We start from the raw sequence: 26,582 nt of genomic DNA on the forward strand, positions 1-26,582 counted from the left end.
TCATTTGGTTTCATTTGGCATGAAATTTCATTTGGCATGAAATTTCAAAATGTCTCACTTTCGACATTTGATATGTTGTCTATGTTCTATTGTGAATACAATATCAGTTTTTGAGATTTGTAAATTATTGCATTCCGTTTTTATTTACAATTTGTTCTTTGTCCCAACTTTTTTGGAATCAGGGTTGTATTATTATTATTATTATTATTATTATTATTATTATATTTTCGTTTGTTTGACTGGCTATTTTTACCCCCTCAGCTTTCCTGGCTGGGAGGGGAAAAGAAAAAAAAATCCTTTGTGAACCCCTGGTAATTTGTATAATGTGTAACTCAACTATTTTGTGAATTTAATTTAATATTTATTTATTTATTTGTTTGTTTGTTTATTTATGTATTGAACTGACATTTATTGGAATGTTGCGGTCTCAAAAAAGGGATTTTAACTGTATTTTACCTTATTGCTGAAAAAGGGTGGTTCCTTGATCTTTTGTAACTCTAATACAATATATGCATAAAAGGATGTGGATGCCAGACCATCACCCCCATTTGTGGGCCTGCCCCAAACTGCTGTCCCAAATTTGAAAGCACACAATTGTCTCGAATGTCTTTATATGCCGTAGCATAACATGCACTTTCTATTCTATAAGTGTGATGGTCAGGTGTCCACAAACTTTTGGCCATATACCCCAATTACCCCTGGTAATTTGTATAATGTGTAACTCAACTATTTTGTGAATTTAATTTAATATTAATTTATTTATTTATTTATTTATTTATTTGTTTGTTTGTTTGTTTATTTATGTATTGAACTGACATTTATTGGAATGTTGCGGTCTCAAAAAAGGGATTTTAACTGTATTTTACCTTATTGCTGAAAAAGGGTGGTTCCTTGATCTTTTGTAACTCTAATACAATATATGCACAAAAGGATGTGGATGCCAGACCATCACCCCCATTTGTGGGCCTGCCCCAAACTGCTGTCCCAAATTTGAAAGCACACAATTGTCTCGGATGTCTTTATATGCTGTAGCATAACATGCACTTTCTATTCTATAAGTGTGATGGTCAGGTGTCCACAAACTTTTGGCCATATAGTGTATGTATCTTTCACTGACTATATGAATAAACTCTCTCTTTAAAAACAAAAACAAACAAAAAAAATGCTTTTAAGGTACATAATCGAACCATAATGCCCTTTTAGATTAAAGCTTTAAAAGGTATCATATGCACCTTTCTTGGTCAAAGATATATAATAATTGTTTTTTACCCTTGTGTTTAAATTACAAAAAGCATTTACTAATAAAGGATGTGTAAGACTTTGAGCGGGTGGGTGGAGCACAGAAATATGGCAGGCCAGAACTGAGTTCCAAAAACTCTTTTATTTTGCTTTTCAGCTTTTATACTTTCCACTCTCCCAGTCACACGCTCACACACACACAAGCATTCTGGTTGGGGAGAGAGCTCCCTTCCTCTGCTCTCTCTCTCTCTCTCTCTCTCTCTCCTTAGATAGGGCGCGGTCACTGGGGAAGACACACAAACACAGGTTAATTGACATCAGGTGCAGTGATTCTGCACTTACCTTCCCTGACTCTGCCCTCCGGTCACAGACCGACGCTTGACCACGCCCCCGCTGCCACATACCCCCACCGCCCGACTCAGGCCGGGCAGCCGTCCGGCCTGCAGCTGACTCCCCCCCCCCCTGACAGGAGAGGAAGTCCGCCACGACCATCTGCACCCCTGGCCTGTGGATCACCTTGAAGTTAAAGGGCTGGAGTGCCAGATACCAACGGGTGATCCACGCGTTGGCATCCTTCATGCGGTGGAGCCACTGGAGGGGCGCGTGGTCTGAACAGAGGGTGAAAGGGCATCCCAGCAGGTAGTAGTGGAGGGCGAGGACCGCCCACTTGATGGCTAGGCACTCTTTCTCTATGGTGCTGCAGTGCCCCTCACACACGGACAGCTTTCTGCTGATGTACAGCATGGGGCAATCCTCCCCCTCCACCTCCTGGCACAGAACAACCCCCAGCCATCTGTCCAATGTGTCCATCTGCAACATAAAGGGGAGAGAAAAGTCAGGGGAGTGTGACAGTGGCCCCCCACACAGTGCAGCCTTCACCTCAGAGAAAGCCCGTTGGCATTGCTCCATCCACTGGACCAAATCTGGTGCCCCTTTTTAAGTGAGATCAGTCAGCGGGCTGGTGATGTCCGAATAATTAGGTATAAACTTATGATAGTAGCCAGCAAGACCCAGGAACTGTCTCACCCCCTTTTTGGTCTTGGGCCTCGGGCAAGCCGCAATTGCTGCTGTGTTATTAATTTGGGGACACACCTGCCCATTGCCCAAGTGGAAGCCCAGATACCGAACTTCCACCTGCCCAATCGCACACTTCTTTGGGTTGGCGGTGAGACGCGCTCATCTCAGCGACCTAAGGACGGCCCTCAGGTGTTGCAGATGCCGCAGCCAGTCATTACTATAGATTATGATGTCATCAAAGTATGCGGCCGCATAGGTGGCGTGGGGGCGGAGGACCATGTCCACAAGTTGCTGGAATGTAGCGGGCGCCCCAAACAGCCCAAAAGGAAGTGTGACAAATTGGTGTAAGCCAAACAGTGTGAAAAAGGCCATTTTTTCTTGGGATAGTGGAGTCAAGGGGATCTGCCAAGAACCCTTTGTCAAATCCAGTGTCGAATAAAAGCCAGCTGTGTCTAGTCAATCCAGCAACTCGTCAATATGAGGCATTGGGTACACATCGAATTTAGACACCGCGGTGGCTTTTCTATAGTCCACAAAGAACGGGACTGACCCATCGGCCTGGGAACCAAGACCACCGGGCTGCTCCAGTCACTGTGGGACTCCTCGACGATGCCCATTTCAAGCATGGCCTCGAGTTCTTCCTGAACCACCTGTTTCTTATGTTCAGGCAGCCTGTAAGGGTGGCTGCGCACTACCACCCCCGGGGGCGTCTCAATGTGGTGTTCTATGAGGCGGGTGCAGCCGGGTAGGGGCGAGAACACGTCCAAAAATTTGGTCTGCAACTGGGCAACCTCTGTGAGTTGGGTCGGGGAGAGGTGGTCTCCACAGGGGACTGGAAAGGTAAGCAATGTCATTGTTCCCTTTTGAACCTCCGGCCCCAGCTCCACCTTCTCCGGAACCAATGACACCAATGCTAAGGGGACCTCCTCATTCCAGAGTTTGAGCAGATTGAGGTGGTAAATCTGTAGTGTCCCACCCCTGTCCGTTCACCTCACCTCATAGTCAATGTCCCTGACTCGCCGTGTGATCTCAAAGGGTCCTTGCCACTTGGTGATCAATTTGGAGCTTGACGTGGGCAACAATACGAGTACTTTATCTCCCAGTGCAAACTCCCTAAGGCGTGTACCCCTGACGTACAGGCGGATTTGCTGTTCTTGGGCCTGCTGCAAATTCTCCTGGGTTAGGTGTGTGAGTGTGTGGAGTTTTGCATGCAGGTCAATAACGTATTGAATTTCATTTTTGCTGGGTGAAGGTCCCTCCTCCCAATTTTCCCGCAGTACATCCAGGACACTGCGCAGCTTATGCCCATATAATAATTTGAACAGGGAGAACCCCGTGGAGGCTTGTGGGACCTCTCGCACTGCTAATAACATGGGTTCGTGCCATTTATCCCAATTGCGTGCATCCTCACGTACAAACTTTTTAATAATATTCTTGAGGGTGCGATTGTACCGTTCGACTAAACCATCCATTTGTGGGTGATAAACGCTGATGCAGATCGGCTTAATTCCCAGTAACCCATACAGTTCGCGCAGTGTGCGTGACATAAACGAAGTGCCTTGATCAGTCAGAATCTTTTTGGGGATTCCGACTCGGGAGATGATGTGGAAGAGTGCTTCCGCAATACTACGTGCTGAGATATTGCAAAGAGGCACTGCTTCCTGGTATCGCATTGCATAGTCCACCAGAACTAAAATAAAGCGATACCCTCGTGTTGACCGATCTAATGGCCCAATGAGATCCATCCCAATTCTTTCAAATGGGGTCTCGATTAATGGTAGAGGACGCAAAGGCGCTTTTGGAATGGCCACTGGATTTACTAACTGGCATCCACAGCACGCTATACACCACCTACGGACATCGCTGTGAATCCCTGACCAATAGAACTGGGCCAGTATTCGGGATAGTGTCTTATCCTGCCCCAAGTGTCCAGCCATGGGATTAAAGTGAGCTGCCTGGAATACCAATTCCCGGCGGCCCTTTGGGATCAAAAGTTGTGTGATCGTCTCCTTAGTCTGAGTGTCCTGCGTCACTAGGTATAACCTATCCTTCATAATGGAAAAATAGGGGTAGGATGGGGTGGCGTTTGGCTGGAGCATTTGACCATCAATTACTCTCACTTGGTCAAACACATGCTGCAGAGTCTTGTCTCGCGACTGCTCTAATGGGAAATCCGTGAGGGATTCCCCGAGAGAGGGAGGAGGAGCCTGCTGTTCCTCACTCTGACACAGAGATGACATAGACTGCTCTGTGACAGCTGTTCCTGCCAATGCCACACTGGGACCTCCCCCTGCTGAACTATGGCAGGACCCACTCTTCACTAAATGAGTCATTAACTCCCGAAATCCCAGCCAATCAGTCCCCAAAATTATCGAGTGGGTAAGGCGAGGATTAACCGCCGCCTTTACACTAAATTTTTCCCCTCGAAATAGAATGTGGACTGACACTAAAGGGTAGTTGTGAACATCCCCATGCACACACAACACCTTCACCAATTGTGCTCCCCCCAATGCCTCGTCTTGCACCAGGCTTTGGTGGATTGAGGTCTGATTACAGCCGGAGTCCACCAAAGCCTTATACGTATCCCCTTGGACACTCACCGGTATGCGATACGCTCCGGCCCAATCGAGGGTGGTTCCTGGCATGTCGGGGATCCGGACCACCGCGCCCACCTCCATTGCCGAGCACTGATGCTGGAGATGCCCTGGCTCCCCGCAGCACCAGCAAACTGGCCCGGGCTTTCTCTCTGCACCGGCGCTCTGGGGCTCACTCACCTGAGGGGGGGGAGAGACAGACACGGAAGTGGGAAACGGGAGGGCACCACGGGTGCAGCAGGCTGGCTGGGGTGGAGCCGGCCCCTGCTTCCGTGGTGGGGGAATGGGGCGAGGACGAGACACAGAAGGGGAGGGGAGAGAGAGAGAGGAGGCAAGGCAAGGCAAGTTTATTTATATAGCACATTTCATACACAGTGGCAGTTCAATGTGCTTTACAGAAGTAAAAGCAAAACAGTAGACAATAGAGAATAAAATTACATAAAATAAATGGGAAAAAATATCATAAAAATTAAACAATAGTAGAAATAAAATAATAAAATGAAGTAGAAGTTCAAATAGGGGGAGAAAAAACAGCAGAATAAAATAGAATAAAAGTTAAGTAAAATTTGAAACATGCAGAAACTGTAAAAGTACAGATTATAAAACATGTAAAGAAGACAATATAATTATTTAACAGAAAGCATCTGAAAACAGCTTGGTCTTTAACCTAGATTTGAAGCTGCCAACAGCAGGAGCATTTTTAATGTCCTCTGGCAGTTGGTTCCATAGCTGCACTGCATAGTAACTAAAAGCTGCTTCACCATACTTTGTTTTAACAACAGGTTTTCATAGTAAATTTTTCTGTTGCGAACTGGTAGATCTGATTGGGTTAGGCCGCTGCAACATATCAGAGAGGTAATTGGGCCCTGTACCATTTAGAGATTTCTACACCAGCAGCAATGCTTTAAAGTCAATTCTGTAGCTTACTGGAAGCCAGTGAAGGGACCTTAGGAGAAGAGAAGATCTGCGATCCTGCTGTTGGAACAGCTGCCAGATGATCCTCCGCCAACTCGATGGCCTGATCCAGCGACGCCGGGCGGTGGCACTGGACCCACTGCGCGGTCCCTTCAGGAAGTCAGGTGATGAACTGCTCCAGTACCACCAGGTCGACGATTCCCTTGGCGTCACGGTTGTCAGCCCTCAGCCACTGCCGGCAGGCATCCCAGAGTTGCTGGCCAAATGCAAACGGCCGGCCGACCTCCTCTAAGCGTAGACCGCGGAAGCGCTGGCATTGTTGTTCTGGGGTGCACCCCACATGCTGGAGGAGGGCCCGGCGCAGGTCTGCGTAGACCAGCCAGCTGTGGGCGGGGTGCTGTAGCGCGGCCAGCTGCATCTTGCCCATTAGCAGGGGGAGGAGGCGCACTGCACGCTGTTCCAACAGCCAGCCCCAGGCCTCTGCTGCTTGCTCAAAGAGCACTAGGAAGGCCTCGGGGTCGTTGTGCAGGCCCATCTTCGTTAGAGTGAGGTGAGGAGGGCCCACGGCGGTGGAGGTGGTGGACCCCACCGACGCGAGGAGGTGCCGGAATGCCTGATGATCTTCCTGTTGCGCCAGCACCAGGGCCTCAAACCTTTGCACTTGCTCCTTTCGGAGGGCGACCAGCGCCTGGTGCTGGCTCTGTTGGGCTGTGATGAGGGCATGGATCAGGTTTGCGAAGGGGGAGGACTCCATGGGGCTGTTCTCCTCTGTGCTCCTTCCCGGGTTTCGGCACCACTGTAAGACTTTGAGCGGGTGGGTGGAGCACAGAAATACGGCAGGCCAGAACTAAGTTCCAAAAACTCTTTTATTTTGCTTTTCAGCTTTTATACTTTCTACTCTCCCAGTCACATGCTCACACACACACAAGCATTCTGGTTGGGGAGAGAGCTCCCTTTCTCTGCTCTCTCTCTCTCCTTATATAGGGTGCGGTCACTGGGGAAGACACACAAACACAGGTTAATTGACATCAGGTGCAGTGATTCTGCCACTTACCTTCCCTGACTCCGCCCTCCTGTCACAGACCGATGCTTGACCATGCCCCCGGTGCCACAGGATGATATAGTGTCATAGAAAAAAAAGGAAATAAAGATATGTGGTTTTGCCATGCAAACACAAGGTTACACTATCTTTACACAATCACTCCTGGTTGTGTAACTGGGTTGGGGCCATGTGAGCATGGCATGCAGATATCAGTATGATGACTGATGATAACATTGTTGCATACTGGTTTGATTTCACATCACCTTAGTCGAGATTTGTTTATACCTCACTAAAACTTTAGCCTCAGTGAACTCTCTAGTGCTTTGTCACAATGGAGCACATTATGATGCATCTGATTATACAAAAATGCTATGGTGGATTTTCATATCCTATTATCATTAACACTATAAAATACAAATGCTAAGAGGCTCATTATGCTTTCACATAAAAATACAAACCTTCACTAACAGTGTGTCTAATGGAAACCAACATGAACTTGCAAAATATTTGCAATAATTCAAATGGGTAAGAATTATTCTTTTGAATTCCATGCTGTATTATTAAAGGTCACAAGGGTAATTTCATGCAGTGCTAACCCTCACACCAACTTAAGTACTTGTACTGTAACTTTTAACTCATTTCAATATTTTCATTTGCAATTATGGGCTTAAGGCTTGCCTGAACGCTTCCTGTGCATTTTATGGCATCTAGATAAAAAAAAAACAGTACAAGGTTTCAGTTTTGGCATTCACATCAGATTATCTGCTGTTAACAAATATTTTAGGGTGGATTATTTTGGGATTTTTGTCAAACTAAACTCAATAGGAAACATACACAGAATGTTATGAAGACAGGTGACTGGGGCTGATATTCATTCTCATCCAGACTAGAGATTCATGCGGACTATCAGTGACAGTTGTGTCAGGTGATTAGACAGAATAAAATCCCCCCTAGATTTGATCACCATTTGGATGATATTTCCCAACTCACTTCACTGACACATCCATAACAGGTGATCAGCAGTGATTTGAGAAGGTGCATGTACATTTGCAGATGTCATGAACATGGACATGAAACAAGGAGGTTTATTTAATCTGTAATAACTTCATTTATTTATTTACAACCCCAATTCCAAAAAAGTCGGGACACTGTGTAAACTGTCAACAAAAACATAATGTGAAAATGTGCAAATCATGGAAACCCTATATTTCGTTGAAAATAGTACAACGGCAACATAAATGTTGAAACTGAGAATTTTTGTTTTGTTTTATTTTTTGAAAAACATATGCTCATTTTGAATTTGATGACAGCAACAAGTTTCAGAAAAGATGGGACAGGGCAACAAAAGACTGAAAAATTTGTGTAATGCAAAAGAAAAAAAATAATTTCGTGAATTGGCAACAGGGCAGGAACATGATTGGGTATAAAAGGAGCATCCAAGAGAGGTAAAATTCCTCAGAAGTAAAGATGGAGAGGGGTTCACTGCTCTGTGAAAGACTGCATGGGCAAATAGTGCAATAATTTAAGAATAACATTCATCAATGTAAAATTGCAAAGAATTTGGGGATCACACCATCGATGGTACATAATATCATTCAGAGAATCTGGAGAAATCTCTGTATGCAAGAGACAAGGCTGAAAACTGACACTGAATGCCTGTGATCTTCAGGCCCTCAGGCAACACTCCATTAAAAGCAGACATGTGTATGTAGTGGAAAACACTGTATGGACTCAGGAACACTTCAGAAAACCATCATCTGTGAAAACACTTCATTACTGCATCCACAAATGCAAGTTAAATCAGATATAAACAATATCCAGAAACACCACCACCTTCTCTGGGCCCGAGCTCTTTTATGATAGACTGAGGCAAAGTGGAAAATTGCCCTGAGGTCTGATGAATCAAAAGTAGAAATTCTTTTTAGAAATCATGGATTTCACCTCGCTTCTGGCTTGTTATCAGTGCACAGTTCAAAAGTCAGCATCAGTGATGGTAAGAGGGTGCATTAGTGCACATGACATAGGTAACTTGTACATCTGGGAAGGCATCGTTAATGCTGAATGATATATACATGTTTCAGAGAAATATGCTGCCATCCAGACAAAATCTTTTTCAAAGAAGGCCTTCCTTCTTTCAGCAAGACAATGCCAAACTACTTTCTGCACATAATAAAACTGCATGGATCCGTAGTAAAAGAGCCCAGGTGCTAAACTGGCCTGCCTGCAGTCTAGACCTCTCTTCCATTTAAAACATTTGGTGCATTATGAAGCACAATACATGACAAAGGAGACCCTGAACTGTTGATCAACTGAAATTGTAGATCAGGCAAGAATGGGGCACCATTGTGCTTTCAAAACTACAGCAATTGGTCTCCTCAGTTCCCAAATGTTTACAGATGCCCCTTTTCCACCAAAGCAGTTCCAGGGCTGGTTCGGGGCCAGTGCTTAGTTTGGAACCGGGTTTTCTGTTTCCACTGACAAAGAATTGGCTCTGGGGCCAGAAAAAATGGTTCCAGGCTAGCACCAGCTCTTCGCTGGGCCAGAGGAAAGAACCACTTACGTCAGCGGGGGGGGGGGGGGGGGGGAGTTGTTAAGACCAACAACAATAACAAGATTGCGAAAGATCGCCATTTTTAAGCGACGAGAAGCAGCAGCTGTACAAACTCGAAGTCATCCATTATTGTTGTTGTTGTTGCTGCTGCTTCTTCCATGTTGTTTTTACTTCGATATTCGCGCCAAGGTTTATGCAAATGTAGTGACGTAACTGACGTATACAACAACGTAACTGACGTATACAGCGATGTAATGACGTGGCTTCCCTTAGCACCGCGAGCTATGGAAAAGCAAACTGGTTCTCAGCTGGCTCGCAAGTTGAAAGAGTTGTGAACCAGCACCAGCACTGGCCCCGAACCAGCCCTGGAACTGATTTGGTGGAAAAGGGGTATAAGTGTTGTTAAAAGTAGAGGTGTTACAACACAGTGGAAAACATGCCCCTGCCCCAACATTTTGGAATGTGTTGCTGACATCAAATTCAAAATGAGTATATATTTTTCAAAAAAACTCCAATAAAATTTCTCAGTTTCAACATTTGATATGCTGTCTTTGTACCATTTTCAATGAAATATAGGGTTTTCATGATTTGCAAATTATCATATTCTGTTTTTATTTGCAGTTTACACAGCGTCCCAACTTTTTTTTTTTTTTAATGAGGTTGTATTTATTAATTTATTTTCCCCAGAGTGTGCTTCTCTTGAATACTCTGGGAGTTCCACCTGACCAGACTAGAAGATTCCTGCTTCATGTTTTCTAACCTGTCAATGTTGTATCTTTAGTCAACTGCATTATAATTGAAATACTATCTATTATTAAGTTTGGGGTTTAAAAAAAAAAAAACTGTGCTGTTATCAGGAATTTTCCATGATTGTGTTACTCTGAAGTAGATTATTGTCCTACGAGCACATGTTGCAATATGTAAAACTCTGATAGGAAAATAATCAGACAACCCTGCCATGGATTAATTTCCTATAACAGCACTTCTCATAGTGTTTTCTTCCTTTTATCATAAAGTCGTCGGCGGCTGTCCATCACTAGCGATGACAACTGCTTCATTAGGATGCGCAGAAATGCAGATTTCCAGATATAAATACTTGGGGCTTTGTAACCATTTCCAGTTACATTTACAGTTGTTGTTGTGTCATTCATGAGACAAGATATTTAACAGTTATGCCACAAAATCGAGTCATACATGAGCTGATAGCCAACAAGGCTCATAGCGCCGAGTTGGCTATAAGCCATTTACGATGACACTGTGTGGAATAACTGTTTTATTATATGTGCATTCACTGGATTTTGAGAAACAGAGCTTTTTATTTTTTTGAAAATTCAATAAATAAAAACTTTATACAAAAAGTCTGACCAAACAGTTTCTGCTAGACTGTAAAGAAACCAGTGAAATGACAGTAGGAATTTGTGAAAAATGCTATAATTCTTGAAAAATAAAAAAGATACGTTCTTACCATGAAATACTTTTATTCAATATTTTGGGGGTTTTATTTATTTATTTATATTTTGATGGTTTTGTTTTCAAGTAGAGTTTTTATTTCATCTTCATCTGTTTCAGTAACATGCGCCGCCATTTTGTTTTTCTCTACTATATGAGCCAATAGCCTAGTAGTGGAGTAGCCAATCAGAGCATGTGATTGCTCATATCCAGTGAATGTGGATAGAATAACTCCTGTTATCACTTATACAGTGGTGCTTGAAAGTTTGTGAACCCTTTAGGATTTTCTATATTTCTGCATAAATGTGACGTAAAACATCATCAGATTTTCACACAAGTCCTAAAAGTAGACAAAGAGAACCCAGTTAAACAAATGAGACAAAAATATTATACTTGGTCAATTATTTATTGAGGCGGCATGGTGGTGTAGTGGTTAGCGCTGTCGCCTCACAGCAAGAAGGTCCGGGTTCGGGCCCCGTGGCCGGCGAGGGCCTTTTTGTGTGGAGTTTGCATGTTCTCCCTGTGTCCGCGTGGGTTTCCTCCGGGTGCTCCGGTTTCCCCCACAGTCCAAAGACATGCAGGTTAGGTTAACTGGTGACTCTAAATTGACCGTAGGTGTGAATGTGAGCGTGAATGGTTGTCTGTGTCTATGTGTCAGCCCTGTGATGACCTGGTGACTTGTCCAGGGTGTACCCCGCCTTTCGCCCGTAGTCAGCTGGGATAGGCTTCAGCTTGCCTGCGACCCTGTAGAACAGGATAAAGCGGCTAGAGATAACGAGATGAGATGAATTATTTATTGAGGAAAATGATCCAATTTTACATATCTGTGAGTGGCAAAATTATGTGAACCTTTGCTTTCAGTATCTGGTGTGACCCCCTTGTGCAGCAATAACTGCAACTAAACATTTCCGGTAACTGTTGATCAGTCCTGCATACTGGCTTGGGAGAACTTTAGCCCATTCCTCTGTACAGAACAGCTTCAACTCTGGGATGTTGGTGGGTTTCTTCACATGAACTGCTCACTTCAGGTCCTTCCACAACATTTCGATCGGATTAAGGTCAGGACTTTGACTTGGCCGTTCTAAAACATTAACTTTATTCTTCTCTAGCCATTCTTTGGTAGAATGACTTGTGTGCTTAGGGTCGTTGTCTTGCTGCATGACCCACCTTCTCTTGAGATTCAGTTCATGGACAGATGTCCTGATATTTTCCTTTAGAATCTGCAGGTATAATTCAGAATTCATTGTTCCGTCAATGATGGCAAGCCGTCCTGGCCCAGATGCAGCAAAACAGGCCCAAACCATGATCCTACCACCACCATGTTTCACAGATGGGATAAAGTTCTTATGCTGGAATGCAGTGTTTTCCTTTCTACAAACATAACACTTCTCATTTAAACCAAAAAGTTCTATTTTGGTCTCCTCCATCCACAAAACATTTTTCCAATAGCCTTCTGGCTTGTCCACATGATCTTTAGCAAACTGCAGATGAGCAGCCATGTTCTTTTTGGAGAGCAGTGGCTTTCTCCTTGCAACCCTGCCATGCACACCATTGTTGTTCAGTGTTCTCCTGATAGTGGACTCATGAACATTAACATTAGCCAATGTGAGAGAGGCCTTCAGTTACTTAGAAGTTACCCTGGAGTCCTTTGTGACCTCGCCAACTATTACATGCCTTGCTCTTGGAGTGATCTTTGTTGGTCGACTACTCCTGTGGAAGGTAACAATGGTCTTGAATTTCCTCCATTTGTACACAATCTGTCTCACTGTGGATTGGTGGAGTCCAAACTCTTTAGAGATGGGTTTGTAACCTTTTCCAGCCTGATGATCATCAATAATACTTTTTCTGAGGTTCTCAGAAATCTCCTTTGTTCATGTCATGATACACTTCCACAAACATGTGTTGTGAAGATCATACTTTGATAGATCCCTGTTCTTTAAATAAAACAGGGTGCCCACTCACACCTGATTGTCATCCCATTGCATGAAAACACCTGAGTCTAATTTCACCTTCAAATTAACTGCAAATCCTAGAGGTTCGCATACTTTTGCCACTCACAGATATGTAATACTGGATCATTTTCCTCAATAAATAAATGAACAAGTATAATATTTTTGTCTCATTTGTTTAACTGGTTTCTCTTTATCTACTTTTAGGACTTGTGTGAAAATCTGATGTTTTAGGTCACATTTATGTAGAAATATAGAAAATCCTAAAGGGTTCACAAACTTTCAAGCACCACTGTAGCAGCTATAGACAGTCTTTCCTTCACCAGACTCTTTTTTCCCCTCCCTCATGAAGTTAATAAGTCAAAAAAGTCTCAAATTGTCATGTTAAAACAAAAATTATAAATTCATCTGCTGTGAAGACTTTCCCATGGTGGACAACATACTGACTGCATCCGAGGCAGAGATGCAAGGAAACAAATCTGGAATCAATGCAGGGGTCAAGTAATGAATGAAAAGACTTCATGATGCAACACCACAAGTGAGAAATTATATAAATCAAAACATAGTACAGGTTGTCTGGACACAAAGGAACAATGGATGATACTTGCAACATGCAGTCATCATCATACTTCGCATCATCATACTTCACAGCATATAATTGATTACAATGTTGTTGCTATTTATTTATTTATTTATTTGTTTGTTTGTGTTAAATAACTAATTTTTTATATGTTTTATTAGGCTTGGATTATGTGGTGCATCTACAACCCACCTCCCTCTGAATAATGCTATGATCTTGTTTTTTTTTTCATGTTTATCCTCTTAGATCCAGTCTCATCCCTGCCAGTTTTATCTCAATGCATACAACTGAATTAAAAAAAAAAAAAAAGATTTTATTTGAGATCAGTCCTTGGTGGTATACACCAATCAATACAGGTCTACAGAGCATTTCTCATTTTCTCTCCTACAGCCAGTAAAGCAAGATTCTGAATTATTCACAATGGTATTATTTATTATCATGTACAAACACACTCTTCCCTCCTGAGTGTAGGTTTTTTTTTTCACTACTGCTCTATATGTCCATGCTTTGCCAGAAAGCAGCTCATGGGGGAGAAATTGATGTGACAAATTATAATGGAGCATGTCCCTTCAAAGAACACCAGGAGCCATTATCACAAACTTGGCACCTCAGGTGCCTCAGTATGTTCACACCAACAAGAAAAAAGTCGAAAACATCAACCAAGGGATCATGTTCACCTCATCCAACCTAATGAATAATTATTGAGACTGTTTCATTCTTTTGACACAACACATCTCTTTATTGATTTGTTCTATGGAGACATGCTGAGACATTAACCATTCAAGCATTCAATGGTTTTTTGAGATCTGTTGAGATGCTATGTTTTAGGAAACTAATAACTTGGAGGATCCTTTTATTTCCATGAGACATATATCTTCATGGGTATGGACTCCTATAATAAATGTAAGTTTGTTTTGCAGCTCAGATAGATACAGACTGGGTGAGATCCATATTTTTATGAGAAGCCCATAAATTATTTGTCTCCTAGCATTTTTCATTCATAATACAGTTATGTTGAATGTAGCTCTTATGAATCTCCAACACTGCAAGCTTGTAAAGAGATGCAGAGAATGTTGCTTGAAAATACCAAGGGTTTTTTTTAATTGTTTTTTGTTTGTTTGTTTGTTTTCTAAGAAGGCAAATGGTCTGAATAAAAGTTAAGAGTCAGAGAGAATAATAAGAAAATGCTTAACAGCTTTCAAACATTCATAACATTTCATAATTTAAACTCCACCTGAACTCAAACTTTATATATATAAAATGGAAAAAAAGTGTGTTTTACTGAGAAATACTTCACTCGTATGTTTCATATGATCTGGGACATGGAGAACCAAAACCATGACATAATTAAATGATATTGGCTGGCTTTTTTCATGCTATATCGGATATATTCCACTCAGCTTGCTTGATATTGAACACGCCTTCAACTCGTTCAGTATCATGTGAGCTGAATGGAATATATCTGATATACCACAAAAAAGCCAGCCAATATTATTATTATTATTATTATTATTATTATTATTATTATTATTATACATACACATTCAATGGAACAATTATAGATTTTACAAAAAGTTAAGAACAGGGGGGTAACTTACCAATACTGAATGCTGATTCTGATTGAATGTAATTCAATGTTCTGTCAATCCAATGTACTGTACAAAGTCAAAGTTCTAACAATAAAAATGGGATAAGTCCAAAAAGCCTGAACAACAACCCAACTTACATTGCCTTGCAAAAGTATTCATCCCCCTTGGTGTTTTTCCTGTTTTGTCACATTACAAGCTGGTATTAAAATGGATTTTGGGGGGGGGGGGGGGGGGGGGGTTAGCACCATTTGATTTGCACAACATGCCTACCACTTTAAAGGTGCATTTTTTGTTTGTTTGTTTATTCTTTGTTATTGTGACACAAACAATAATTAAGATGAAAAAAAAACAGAAATCTGGAGTGTGCATAGGTATTCATCCCCCTCAAAGTCAATACTTTGTAGAGCCACCTTTTGCTGCAATTACAGCTGCAAGTCTCTTGGGGTATGTCTCTATTACCTTAGCACATCTAGCCACTGGGATTTTTGCCCATTCCTCAAGGCAAAACTGCTCCAACTCCTTCAAGTTAGATGAGTTGTGTTTGTGGACAGCAATCTCCAAGTTATGCCACAGAGTTTCAATTGGATTGAGGTCTGGGCTTTGATTAGGCCATTTCAAGACATTTAAATGTTTCCCTTTTAACCACTCCAGTCACTTTAGCAGTATGTTTAGGGTCATTGTGAACCTTCATCCCAGTCTGAAACCTCTGGCTGACTCAAACAGGTTTTCCTCCAGAATTGCCCTGCATTTAGTGCCATCCATCTTTTCTTCAGTCCTGACCAGCTTTCCTGTCCCTGCAGATGAAAAAAAAAAAATCCCCATAACATGATGCTGCCACCACCATGCTTCACTGTAGGGATGGTGTTCTCAGAGTGTTGGGTTTGCGCCACACATGGCATTTCCCATGATGGCCAAAAAGTTCAATTTTTGTCTCATTTGACCAGAGAATCATCTTCCATGTGTTTGGGGAGTCTACCACATGCTGTTGGGCAAACTTCAAATGTGCTTTCTTTAGTAATTGCTTTTTTTCTGGCTACTCTTCCATAAAGCCCTGCTCTGTGGAGTGTACAGCTTAAAGTGGTCCTCTGGACAGATCCTCCCATCTCCACTGTGGATCATTGCAGCTCCTTCAGTGTTACCTTTGATGTCTTTGTTGCATCTCTGATTAATGCCCTCCTTGTCTGTGAGTTTTGGTGGGTGGCCTTCTCTTGTCAGGTTTGTAGTGGTGCCATGTTCTTTCCATTTTTCTATAATGGATTTCATGGTGCTCCCTGGGATATTCAAAGTTTGGAATGTATTTTACCCTGATCTATACTTCTTCACAATTTTGTCTCTGACCTGTTTGGAGTTTTACTTGGTTCTCATGTTGCTTGCTTAGTAGTGTTGCAGAGTCAGGGTCCTTCCAAAACAGGTTGATTTATACAGACATCATGTGACAGATCATGTGACACTTTGACTGCACACAGGTGGATCGTCTCATCTCATCTCATTATCTCTAGCCGCTTTATCCTTCTACAGGGTCGCAGGCAAGCTGGAGCCTATCCCAGCTGACTACGGGCGAAAGGCAGGGTACACCCTGGACAAGTCGCCAGGTCATCACAGTGCTGACACATAGACACAGACAACCATTCACACTCACATTCACACCTACGGTCAATTTAGAGTCACCAGTTAACCTAACCTGCATGTCTTTGGACTGTGGGGGAAACCGGAGCACCCGGAGGAAACCCACACGGACACGGGGAGAACATGCAAACTCCACACAGAAAGGCCCTCGCCAGCCCCGGGGCTCGAACCCAGGACCTTCTTGCTGTGAGGCGACAGCGCTAACCACTACACCCAGGTGGATCGTAATCAACTAATTATGTGACTTATGAAGTGAAATGGTTGGACCAGCTCTTATTTAGGGGTTTCATGCAAAAGGGGGTGAATACCTATGCACACTCCAGATTTCTGTTTTTTTTAATCTTAATTATTGTTTGTGTCACAATAAAAAAGTGCATATTTAAAGTGGTAGGCATGTTGTGTAAATCAAATGGTAATAACCCCCCAAAAATCCATTTTAATTCCAGCTTGTAATGCAACAAAACTGGACAAACACCAAGGGGGATGAATACTTTTGCAAGGCACCATATATACAAGCTATATCCAGGTTGACAGTTCAAGTTCACAGTTACTTTTGGAAATAGTTAATTGTTACACTGCAATTGTTCAAAACAAAAGGGCTTTGCTGAGTGAAGTCCACAAGTGAAGCCCTCTTGTAAAAGTCTGTCACTTTTCCTCACCTCCAAGTAGAACTTTGACCATATTTCTGCTATTGCTCTCTTTTCCAGTTTTTTGATGTACATTGGTATGTTTTTCTCTTCTAAATATGCGTGAAGAATACCCAGTGAAGTTTTGGTAGCCGTTCAGGTCTTCAGTGCATCTGTCTCTTTCAAAATACATCTTCACCTTTTAATCTTCCACTTTTAATGACATAAACCTTGCAGCCATGTTTGTGTACAAACTCTCACAGTCACTAGCTTGCATGGAAGTCTCCGATGTGTCTCTTTTCCAGCTTTTTTGTATACTTAACGCAGAAGATTAAATGTGTGAAGAATGCCCAGTGAGATTTTGGTAGCTTTTCAGGTGTTCAGCACGTCTTTCTCTTTCTAAATTCTCTTTAAATCTTGCACTTTAAATGAAGCAAACCTCATGGCCATGTTTGTGTACAAACTGTCACAGTAACTCATTAGGGCAGAAGTTTTACATCTCCGATGTGTCTCTTTTCCAGTTTTTCGATGTCCGTTGGTATGTTTTTCTCTTGTAAAAATGTGTGAAGAATATATAATGAAGTTTTGGTAGCCTTTTGGGTTTTCAGCGCATCTTTTGTTTCAGTTATCAGTTTATTCATTTAGTGCATAAACCTAGCACTAGATCTTTGCTCTTTCCGAGCAGACAAAGAAATGATTGTGCGCATGCGCAGCAGAAAAGTTTTGTCATTGGATCTTTGCATGAGCTCTGAAGTGTGATGTTGTGTTGTCTTGACAATGTGCAATATTATAACAATATTGCATGCTCATTATCCATTAGGGAGAGTGGCGTAATACATGTAGGATAAGCAATATGATAACAATATTGCATGCCATCAATAAACCCACTAGAAAGGAATAGAATACATGTGTTTATTCCATGGAAAAGTGGCCCTTATGTATAATAATGAAATAATATTGGCTGGTGTTGAGTGATATATCAGATAAATTCTATTCAGCTAGCATGATATAGAATGAGTCAAAGACGAGTTCAGTATCATGCTAGCTAAATGGAATATATCTGATAGACCACGAAAAAAGCTATTATTATTATTATTATTATACATTCCTTTTGGATGTTCAACGCATCTTTCTCTTTCAAAATTCTTTCAAACTCTTCCGTATTTAACAAAGCAAACCTGGCAGCCATGTTTGTTTACAAATTGCCACAGTCACTCGCTAGTGCAGAAGTTATATGTCCCTGACATTTGATGTCATGTTGTCTTGACAACCATGCAATCTCATAAACCATATCCAGTGCTCATTCTCCACTGGATAGAGTGGCATAATACATGTAGGATAAGCAGTATGCTAACAATATTGCATGCTATCAAACCAAATAAATGAAACCCGCTAAAAGGGAATAGAACACATTTTTATTCCATCAAAAAAGTGTAATAATTCCTGATATTTCACTCTGATGATGTCACTCCCACTGTTTTCCAGGCTGACTGGATGCGTGTTGCCAAAACAAAATGTAATTTGTTTTGTTTCACTTGCTTTTTTTTCTGTGGATGTGTAATATAAATCTAGTATAAAGTATATAGTATATCTTATAATATCTATAATATATTATAAATATAATATAAAGGACATTATATGGTGGCACGGAAATATGAAGTTTATCTTCTCAAGTTGAAAATGTACATTAATATAAGGTGTCAGTGCAAAACTAATTTTAAACATTGGTGGAAATATTTCAGCCTTTTGATATGTACACAAATGCAGAAATATTACCAATGAACATGCAGTTATTATTGAGGCTTATATCATAGATGTTTGGTTTTTTCTGACAGCTACTATCTTGAAAACCCCTTAAAATGTTCTTTGACACCTACCGTACCACTGATTGCTCTACATTCTCTTCCAAAAGAAAAAGTAAAAATAAAGTTTCAAGTTTTAACTTTAAATTGCCTAATTAAAGTTTAACACATGGGCTTTGTGTAAATTATTCAGGAGAGCACATGTCCCAAACCCACAGGGGTGAAAGAAGGGATGACTAAGCTTAGCTTACATATAACGAGGCACGGTACATGGAGGGGCGACATAAATATACATGCTGTCCTTTTCACCTTCTGCTTCATCATCTATTTTAGATCATTTCATATTTAACAGTATTTTCTTATGTTTTCCATATTGAACATTATTGATCCTCATGAGTACTCAAACAAATTAACATAATAATAATAATAATAATAATAATAATAATAATAAATGTTTTCACTTCTGTGCAGGTGTGAGTAAGTAGTCAGATATGAAACTCAAATAAAGGTCACATTCATTAACATGAACATGAACAGGATGACTTAGTAACTGCCAGGTTGTGGTGCTTTAAATTAGGCTCATAGTTTGTTCCACTTCTGAAATATAAATTCAAATAAATTTGTGAGAAACTGTCACAAGTAGGCACAAGCAAATCTAATAACCACCTTTGGGTTTAGGCCACACTTACTTTTGATTTAAATCTGAATATAAATACTGCTATGATCATTTGAGCCCTTACAGTGGGGCGAATGGGTGACGGCTCGGCGGCATAAGCGTAGAGCCAAAGCTACCGCTGAGGCTCACCCACAGGAGCACCACTCCTCTTCAAGTCACGTGTCGAACAGGTTTGCTCTCCTTAGTGATGCACCTGCTGAGAAACCTGAAAGAGCTCTGGTTATAGGGGACTATCATACGGCATGTGAAATTAGCTCAGCCATTAGGGGCACCAGCAGCTTTAGTCAGGTGTTTACAGTGGTGCTTGAAAGTTTGTGAACCCTTTAGAATTTTCTATATTTCTGCATAAATATGATCTAAAACATCATCAGATTTTCACACAAGTCATAAAAGTAGATAAAGAGAAACCAGATAAACAAATGAGACAAAAATATTATACTTGGTCATTTATTTATTGAGGAAAATGATCCAATATTACATATCTGTGAGTGGCAAAAGTATGTGAACCTCTAGGATTAGCAGTTAATTTGAAGGTCAAAGTAGAATCAGGTGTTTTCAATCAATGGGATGACAATCAGGTGTGAGTGGGCACCCTGTTTTATTTAAAGAACAGGGATCTATCAAAGTCTGATCTTCACAACACATGTTTGTGGAAGTGTATCATGGCACGAACAAAGGAGATTTCTGAGGGCCTCAGAAAAAGCGTTGTTGATGCTCATCAGGCTGGAAAAGGATACAAAACCATCTCTAAAGAATTTGGACTGCACGAATCCACAGTCAGACAGATTGTGTATAAATGGAGGAAATTCAAGACCAATGTTACCCTCCCCAGGAGTGGTCGACCAACAAAGATCACTCCAAGAGCAAGGTGTGTAATAGTCGGCAAGGTCACAAAGGACCCCAGGGTAACTTCTAAGCAACTGAAGGCCTCTCTCACATTGGCTAATGTTAATGTTCATGAGTCCACCATCAGGAGAACACTGAACAACAATGGTGTGCATGGCAGGGTTGCAAGGAGAAAGCCACTGTTCTCCAAAAAGAACATTGGTGCTCATCTGCAGTTTGCTAAAGATCACGTGGACAAGCCAGAAGGCTATTGGAAAAATGTTTTGTGGATGAATGAGACCAAAATAGAACTTTTTTCTTTAAATGAGAAGCGTTATGTTTGGAGAAAGGAAAACACTGCATTCCAGCATAAGAACCTTATCCCATCTGTGAAACATGGTGGTGGTAGGATCATGGTTTGGGCCTGTTTTGCTGCATCTGGGCCAGGACGGCTTGCCATCATTGATGGAACAATGAATTCTGAATTATACCAGCAAATTCTAAAGGAAAATGTCAGGACATCTGTCCATGAACTGAATCTCAAGAGAAGGTGGGTCATGCAGCAAGACAACGACCCTAAGCACACAAGTCGTTCTACCAAAGAATGGCTAAAGAAGAATAGAGTTAATGTTTTGGAATGGCCAAGTCAAAGTCCTGATCTTAATCCAATCAAAATGTTGTGGAAGGACCTGAAGCGAGCAGTTCATGTGAGGAAACCCACCAACATCCCAGAGTTGAAGCTGTTCTGTATGGAGGAATGGGCTAAAATTCCTCCAAGCCGGTGTTCAGGACTGATCAACAGTTACCGGAAATGTTTAGTTGCAGTTATTGCTGCACAAAGGGGTCACACCAGACACGGAAAGCAAAGGTTCACATACTTTTGCCACTCACAGACATGTAATATTGGATCATTTTCCTCAATAAATAAATGACCAAGTATAATATTTTTGTCTCATTTGTTTAACTGGGTTCTCTTTCTCTACTTTTAGGACTTGTGTGAAAATCTGATGATGTTTTAGGTCATATTTATGCAGAAACATAGAAAATTCTAAAGGGTTCACAAACTTTCAAGCACCACTGTACCGGGAGCCAGGGCGCCAGACATAGCAGGTAATCTTAGGGTCCTAGGCAAGCACAGGTTCTCAAAGATAGTTATCCATGCAGGAGCTAATGATATACACCTTCGTCAGTCTGAGGTTACTAAGAGAAACTTTGTAGAGGTGTTTAAATTAGCGAAGGCGATGTCCGATGCTGTAGTATGCTCTGGCCCCATCCCAATGCAGCGTGGCAATGTAGCTTACAGCAGGTTATGGTCGCTGAACTGCTGGTTGTCCAGGTGGTGTTCTGAAAACAGTGTGGGCTTTATAAATAATTGGGCTAATTTTGAGGGCACTGCTGGCCTGTTAGGGTGGGACAGTATCCATCCCACTCGGGAAGGTGCTGCTCTCATTTCCTGCAGCATAGGCCATAGTCTCAGAACAGGCCAAGTTAATTTCTGACAATCCAGAGCCAAGGCCAGGGAGCAGACAAACAGGCTAAACTGACTGTCTGCTAGCTGCACAGGGTCATCACTCAGGGTCCACTACATCGAGACTGTGTCTGTTCCCCCAGCTAAACAAAAAGGTAGAAATATTCAGAGAGTTTGTTCCAGTAAACTAATCAATAGATTAGGTTACTATAAAATTAGATCATACTGACTGTACAGCTGCTGCCAGCACCTTTGATCTAAAGGTGGGGCTATTAAATATTAGATCTCTTAGATCTAAAGCGCTAATGGTTAAAGAACTCACTACTGATCAGGAGTTTAATGTACTTTGTTTACCATAACTGAAACATGGATTAAGCCAAATGAATATATAGCATTAAATGAAGTGAGTCCTCCTGGATACAGTTACAGTGGGGCAAAAAAGTATTTAGTCAGCCACCAATTGTGCAAGTTCTCCCACTTAAAAAGATGAGAGAGGCCTGTAATTTTCATCATAGGTACACTTCAACTATGAGAGACATAATGGGGGGAAAGAATCCAGGAAATCACATTGTAGGATTTTTAATGAATTAATTGGTAAATTCCTTGGTAAAATAAGTATTTGGTCACCTACAAACAAGCAAGATTTCTGGCTCTCACAGACCTGTAACTTCTTCTTTAAGAGGCTCCTCTGTCCTTCACTCGTTACCTGTATTAATAGCACCTGTTTGTACTCGTTATCAGTATTAAAGACACCTGTCCACAACCTCAAACAGTCACACTCCAAACTCCACTATGGCCAAGACCAAACAGCCATCAAAGGACACTAGAAACAAAATTGTAAACCTGCACCAGGCTGGGAAGACTGAATCTGCAATAGGTAAGCAGCTTGGTGTGAAGAAATCAACTGTGGGAGCAATTATTAGAAAATGGAAGGCATACAAGACCACTGATAATCTCCCTTGATCTGGGGCTCCATGCAAGATCTCACCCCATGTGGTCAAAATGATCACAAGAACGGTGAGCAAAAATCCCAGAACCACACGGGGGGACCTAGTGAATGACCTGCAGAGAGCTGGGACCAAAGTAACAGAGGCTACCATCAGTAACACACTATGCCGCCTGGGACTCAAATCCTGCAGTGCCAGACGTGTCCCCCTGCTTAAGCCAGTACATGTCCAGGCCCGTCTGAAGTTTGCTAGAGAGCATTTGGATGATCCAGAAGAGGATTGGGAGAATGTCATATGGTCAGATGAAACCAAAATAGAACTTTTTGGTAAAAACTCAACTTGTTGTGTTTGGAGGAGAAAGAATGCTGAGTTGCATCCAAAGAACACCATACCTACTGTGAAGCATGGGGGTGGAAACATGCTTTGGGTCTGTTTTTCTGCAAAGGGACCAGGACAACTGATCTGTGTAAAGGAAAGAATGAATGGGGCCATGTATCGTGAGATTTTGAGTGAAAACCTTTTTCCATCAGCAAGGGCATTGAAGATGAAACGTGGCTGGGTCTTTCAGCATGACAATGATCCCAAACACACCACCCGGGCAACGAAGGAGTGGCTTTGTAAGAAGCATTTCAAGGTCCTGGAGTGGCCTAGCCAGTCTCCAGATCTCAACCCCATAGAAAATCTTTGGAGGGAGTTGAAAGTCCATGTTGCCCAGCAGCAGCCCCAAAACATCACTGCTCTAGAGGAGATCTGCATGGAGGAATGGGCCAAAATACCAGCAACAGTGTGTGAAAACCTTGTGAAGACTTCCAGAAAACATTTGACCTCTGTCATTGCCAACAAAGGGTATATAACAAAGTATTGAGATGAACTTTTGTTATTGACCAAATACTTATTTTCCACCATAATTTGCAAATAAATTATTTAAAAATCAGACAATGTGATTTTCTGGATTTTTTTTTTCTCATTTTGTCTCTCATAGTTGAGGTATACCTATGATGAAAATTACAGGCCTCTCTCATCTTTTTAAGTGGGAGAACTTGCACAATTAGTGACTGACTAAATACTTTTTTGCCCCACTGTATATACACCAGCCTCGTCTAACTGGCAGAGGAGGAGGCACTGCCGTTATTTCTAATGATTATGTGACAGTTCGTATGGGTGGGAAGAGCACAGAAGGACGGCAGGCCAGAACTGAGTTCACAAAACTCTTTTATTTGCACTTTCATTTGCAATTTACTCTCCCGGCCATGCACGCGCACACACACACACAAGTCATCGGGTTGGGGAGAGAGCTCTCCTTCTCTGCTCTCTCTCTCTCTTTAAATAGGGCACGGTCACTGGGGAAGACACACAAACACAAGTTAATAGACATCAGGTGCAGTGATTCTGCCACTTACCTTCCCTGACTCCGCCCTCCGGTCACAGACCAATACTTGACCACGCCCCTGCTGCCACATACCCCCACTGCCCAACTCAGGCCGGGCGGCCGTCCGGCCTGCAGCCGACTCCCCCCCTCCCCCCTGATGGGAGAGGAAGTCCGCCACGACCATCTGCACCCCCGGCCTGTGGATCACCTTGAAGTTAAAGGGTTGGAGTGCCAGATACCAATGGGTGATCCGCACGTTGGCATCCTTCATGCGGTGGAGCCACTGGAGGGGTGTGTGGTCCGAACAGAGGGTGAAAAGGCATCCCAGCAGGTAGTAGCAGAGGGCAAGGACCGCCCACTTGATGGCCAGGCACTCTTTCTCGATGGTGCTGTAGTGCCCCTCATGCACCGACAGCTTTCTGCTGATATACAGCACTGGATGGTCCTCTCCCTCCACCTCCTGGGACAAAACAGCCCCCAGCCCTCTGTCTGACGCATCTGTCTGCAACATAAAGGGGAGAGAAAAGTCAGGGGAGTGTAACAGTGGCCCCCCACACAGTGCAGCCTTCACCTCCGAGAAAGCCCTCTGGCATTGCTCAGTCCACTGGACCGGATCTGGTGCCACCTTTTTAGTGAGATCAGTCAGCAGGCTGGTGATGTCCGAATAATTAGGTATAAACCTATGATAGTAGTCAGGCAGCCCCAGGAACTATCTCACCCCCTTTTTGGTCTTGGGCCTCGGGCAGGCCACAATTGCTGCTGTCTTGTTAATTTAGGGATGCACCTGCCCATTGCCCAAGTGGAAGCCCAGATACCGTACTTCTACCTGCCCAATCGCACACTTCTTCGGGTTGGCGGTGAGACCCGCTCGCCTCAACGACCTAAGGATGGCCCTCAGATTTTGCAGGTGCCGCGGCCAGTCATTACTATAGATAATGATGTCATCGAGGTATGCGGCCACATAGGTGGCATGGGGGCAGAGGACCCTATCCATCAGCCGCTGGAACGTAGCGGGTGCCCGAAACAGCCCAAATGGAAGTGTGATAAACTGGTGTAAGCCAAACGGTGTAGAAAAGGCCGTTTTTTCTCGGGATAATAGAGTCAAGGGGATCTGCCAATAACCCTTTGTCAAATCCAGTGTCGAGTAAAAGCGAGCCGTGCCTAGTCGATCGAGCAACTCATCAATACGAGGCATTGGGTACGCGTCGAATTTAGACACCGGGTTGACTTTTCTATAGTCTACACAGAACCGGACTGACCCATCTGCCTTGATTACCAAGACCACCGGACTGCTCCAGTCACTGTAGGACTCCTCGACAATGCCCATTTCAAGCATGGCCTCGAGTTCTTCCCGAACCACTTTTTTCTTGTGTTTGGGTAGCCTGTAAGGGTGGCTGCGCGCTACCACCCCCGGGAGCGTCTCAATGTGGTTCTTTATGAGGTCAGTGTGGCCGGGCAGGGGCGAGAACACATCCGAAAATTCGGTCTGCAACTGGGCAACCTCCACGAGTTGGGTCAGGGAGAGGTGGTCTCCACAGGGGACCAGAGAGGTACATGATGCCAATGTTCCCTTTTGAACCTCCGGCCCCAGCTCCGCCTTCTCTGGAACCACCGACACCAATGCCAAGGGGACCTCCTCGTTCCAGAGTTTGAGCAGATTGAGGTGGTAAATCTGTAATGCCCCACCCCGTCCATTCGCCTCACCTCGTAGTCGACGTCCCCGACTCGCCGTGTGGCCTCAAAGGGTTCTTGCCACTTGGCGATCAATTTGGAGCTCAATGTGGGCAACAGTATGAGTACTTTACCTCTTGGTGCAAACTCCCTAAGGTGCGTACCCCTGTCATACAGGAGGGTTTGCCATTCTTGGGCCTGCCACAAATTCTCCTGGGTTAGGTGTGTGAGTGTGTGGAGTTTTGCACGCAGGTCAATAACGTATTGAATTTGATTTTTACTTGGTGAAGGTCCTTCCTCCCAATTTTCTCGCAGCACATCTAGAATACCGCACGGCTTACGCCGATTCGAATGGGGAGAACCCCGTGGAGGTTTGTGGGACCTCTCGCACTGCAAATAACAAGGGTTTGAGCAATTTATCCCAATTATATGCGTCCTCACTTACAAATTTTTTAATTATATGTTCTTGAGGGTGCGATTGAACTGTTCAACTAAACCGTCCGTTTGTGGGTGATAAACGCTGGTCCGGATCGGCTTAATTCCTAATAACCCATACAGTTCGTTCAGTGTGCATGACATAAACGAGGTGCCTTGATCAGTCAGAATCTATTTGGGGATTCCAACTCGGGAGATGACGCGGAAGAGCG

The sequence above is a fragment of the Neoarius graeffei genome, chromosome 8 (assembly GCF_027579695.1).
Source record: "Neoarius graeffei isolate fNeoGra1 chromosome 8, fNeoGra1.pri, whole genome shotgun sequence".
Taxonomy (NCBI): domain Eukaryota; kingdom Metazoa; phylum Chordata; class Actinopteri; order Siluriformes; family Ariidae; genus Neoarius; species Neoarius graeffei.